Below are 4,224 nucleotides of genomic sequence, written 5' to 3' on the forward strand. Positions count from 1 at the left end.
AAGCTTTAGCAATGTTTCTTTTATGAACAAGGGTGTCCTTGCACTTGGGGCATAGATGATCAGAACTGAGATGTCATCTTGCTGGATTTTTCCTTTGATGAGTATGAAATACCCTTCTCTATCACTTTCAATTAATTTTGGTTAAAAGTCTATTTAACTAGATACTAAAATGGCTACTCCTTCTTGTTTCTTGGGTCCGTTTGATTGGAAAACCCTTTTTAGCCCTGTACTCTAAGATAATGTCTATACTTGCTGCCAAGGTGTTTTCTATATGAATCAGAATGATGGATCTTGTTTTGATATCCATTCTGTAAGCCTGTATCTTTCTATTGGGGAATTGAGTCCATTGTTGTTGAGAGATATTAATGACCAATGATGGTTAATTCCTTTAATTTTGACCTTGGTAGTAGTAGAGGGTATTTTGTGCTTCCATTCTTTCAATTTTGTTGATGTGGGGTTATTTACTTTCTGTGTGTCCCTGGGTGTAGTTAGCTTCCATGGGTTGGAGTTTTCCTTCTTGTATCTTCTATTGGGCTGGATTTCTCTGAAGATATTGTTTAAATTTGTTTTTGTCTTGAAATATCTTGCTTTCCCCATCTATGGCGATTAAAAGTTTTGCTGGATATAGTATTCTGGATGACATCTGTGGTTTCTTGTACCTGTAAGATATCTGTCCAGTTCATTCTTGATTTTAGAGTCTCTGTTGAAGTCAGTTGTAATTCTGATAGCTCTGCCTGTATATGTGAGTTGGCTATTTTCTTTTAATATTCTTTCTTTGTTCTGTACATTTAGTGATTTGGTTATTATGTGTTGGAAGAATTTTTTTGGTTCTATTTATTTGGTGTTTTATAACTTGAATGTTTATAGCTATCTCTTTCTTTAGGTTGGGGAAGTTTTCTTCTATGATTTTTTAAAATTTTATTTTATTTTTTATATTAATGCTAGTTTATTCACTTTGTATCCCAGTTGTAAAACCCTCCCTCATCCCTTCTCTATCCATCCCCCCTCCCTCATCTCCTCCCATGCCCCTCACCAAGTTCATTGATAGAGGAGGTCCTCCTCCTCTTTGATCTTACCTAGCCTATCAGGTCTCATCAGGACTGGCTGCACTGTCTTCCTCTGAGGTCTGGTAAGGCTGCACCTCCTTCAGGGGGAGGCTATCAAAGAGCCATCCACTGAGTTCATGTCAGAGAAAGTCCCTGTTCCCCTTACTAGGGTAACCACTTGGACACTGAGCTACCATGGGCTACATCTGTGCAGGGGTTCTAAGTTATCTCCATGCATGGTCCTTGGTTGGAGTATCCTTCTCAGAAAAGACCCATGTGTCCAGATATTTGGTTCTGTTGCTCTCCTTGTGGAGCTCCTGAAGGGGACAAGACCCTCCAAGTCTTTCTATCTCTCCTTTCTTTCATTAGATACCCTGCGCTCATCCAAAGTTTGGCTATGAGTCACAGCATCTGCTTTAATACCCTACTGGATAGTCTTTCAGAGGCCTTCTGTGGTAAGCTCCTGTCCTGTTTTCTTCCTTTTCTGATATCCGTCCTATTTTCCTTTCTGAGTGAGTGAAGACTGATCATCTTATCCAGGATTTTCCTTCATGTTTAGATTCTTTAGGTGTACAGATTTTAGTATGTTTAGCCTATATTATATGTCTAATATCCATTTACAAGTGACTATATAGCACATGTGTCTTTCTGCTTCTGGGATACCTCACTCAGGATGACCTTTTGTAGTTCCCACCATTTGCCTGAAAATTTCATGATTTTGTTGAAAATATATTCAGGGCCTTATTGCTGAGAGTCATCCCTTGCTTCTACTCATATCATTCTTAGGTTTGGTAGTTTCATAATGTGCCAGATTTCTTGGTTGTTTTGTGTCAGGAAGTTTTTAGATTCAACATTAATTTTGACTGATATATCTATTTCTTCAATCATATCTTCAACACCTGAGATTCTCTTTTCATCTCTTGTATTCTATTGTATCTGCAGTTTCTATGTCTTTCCCTAATTATCCATCTCCATGGTTCTCTCAGTTTGTGTTTTCTTTATTGAGGTCTATCTTCTTTCATTTTCAGGTCTTGGACAGTTTTACTCATTTACTTCTCATGTTTAGTTACATTTTCTTGTATTTCATTAAGGGGCTTATTCAGTTCCTTCACATGTTTGATAAAATTTTCCTATATTTCTTTAAGGGATTTGTTTATATCCTCCTAAGGACTCTGTCATCTTTATAAGGTTGGATTTAAGGTAGTCTTCTTTAGCTTTGGTGGTGTCAGGATGTCCAGTACTTACTGTAGTGGTATAGCTGGGCCCTGGTAATGCCATACTGCCCTGAGTTTTTTGGCTGTATTCCTACACTGGCCTTTAGCCATCTGGTTGACTCTGATCTTGGCTAGATATTCTTGATGCTGACAAGAGTCCTCAGAAAAACAAGTAGAGCCTTGGGCCAGAGAGTAGAGAGCAAGGAATAGCAGCCTGCTCACTAATATTAGTTGGGTGTTGCTGGGAATCTGCAGTCTTGGATATTCTTCCACTGGCTGTTTCTCACATGGGCCTGGCAGGTAGTAGAAATGCTGGATTCAGTGTAACCTGGCTGTTTCCGGCTGTTCCTGAGACTGGCAAGCCTCTTCCATAGGGAATGTTATGGATCTGTGTGGGGTATATAAGGGATAGAAGCTCACCTCTGCTGGCTGTGTTTCCACTACCCACAACTGCTGCAGGCAGGAGACAGGGTGGGCAGGGTCTAACCTGGTCATCTCTGAGGACCCACAGGCCTATCAGGCCTCCTCCAGAGGGACAGTTATGGAGCTGGAGGGAGAGGGGGAAGATTGCAGCTCTCATCTGTTGTCTGTATCCCCAGGAAGACAGGAGACAGCCTGTGCAGACTTTATCCTGGCTGTTCCTGGGGACCCTCAGGCCTGGATGGTTCTGGAGACAGCAAGCCTCCTCCAGAGGTAAGTTTATGGAGCTATGGGGGAAAGAAGGGATAGTGAGCAGCATACCTCTGTTGGCTGTATCTTCTGGCAGACAGGGGAATATCTGGGCAGGGTCTATCCTGGCTATTTGTGGGGTCCCGAAAGCCTGCATGATACTGATGCATGCAGGTTTCATCCAGAGGGAAATTTATGGAGCTGCAGGTGTAGGGGGTTGGAAGGCAGCATGCAGCTCACATCTGCTGCCTCTGTTTCCTGAAGGATCATGTTCTTAGTCTTATTGTAACCTGTTATGCTATGTTCGGATGATATCTTTTTTTTAGGATTTTTTTTATTAATTATATTTTACTCACTTTGTATCCCCCCTTGGATCCCTCCCTCCTCCCATCCCAATCCCTCTCTTCCTCCACCCTCTGCCTGCATGATCCTCCCCAAGTCCACTAATAGGGGAGGACTTCTTTTCCTTCCTTCTGATCCAAGTCAATTAGGTCTCATCAGGAGTGGCTGCCTTGTCTTCTTCTGTGGCCTGGTAATGCTGCTTCCCTCTCAGGGGGAGGTAATTAAAGAGCAGGCCAATCAGTTCATGTTAGAGACAGTCCCTGTTCCTATCACAATGGAACCCACTTGGATACTGAACTGCCATGGGCTACATCTGTGCAGGGGTCTTAGGTTATCTCCATGTATTGTCCTTGGTTGGAATAGCAGTCTCAGGAAAGACCCCTGTGCTCAGATTTTTTTTTGGTTCTGTTGCTATCCTTATGGAGTTCCTGTCCTCTCCAGATCTTACTGTTTCCCACTTCTTTCCTAAGATTCTCTGCACTCTGCCCAAATGTTGATAGTCTGCAGGGCAGAGCTTTTCAGAGGTCCTCTGTGTCAGGCTTTGGGAGGCCCTTTCTTTGTTTTTTTGTTTTTGTTTTTCTTTTTTTTTTTGAAAGGAAATGGAGAAGAGGATCTGGGAGAGAGAGGAGTAGAGGCAGGGAGAGCAGAAGGCGTGGTGGAGGGGACATTGCCAAAAACTCTTAATGTGGTCCTGGGTTTATTGTCCTTTCTTCTCAATTGTTTCTGACCACACAATAAACTTTTTCCATCCTTGAGCTGAAGAAACAAAGACTAATAAATGCCTGCTAAATGTTACTCTTCAAAGGATGGAAACATTACCTATTTTGGTGAAAAAAACGACTTGCAAAGCGACTGTTATTGTCTACCAACTGAGCACAGACTCGCAGGCAAATTAATTTGGGGTTGTCATGAGTCAGAGGAAGACAAAGCATTAACACAATATAGTGACACTG

Source organism: Psammomys obesus, unplaced genomic scaffold, assembly GCF_907164565.1.
Source record: "Psammomys obesus unplaced genomic scaffold, mPsaObe1.curated_primary_1811, whole genome shotgun sequence".
Taxonomy (NCBI): Eukaryota; Metazoa; Chordata; class Mammalia; order Rodentia; family Muridae; genus Psammomys; species Psammomys obesus.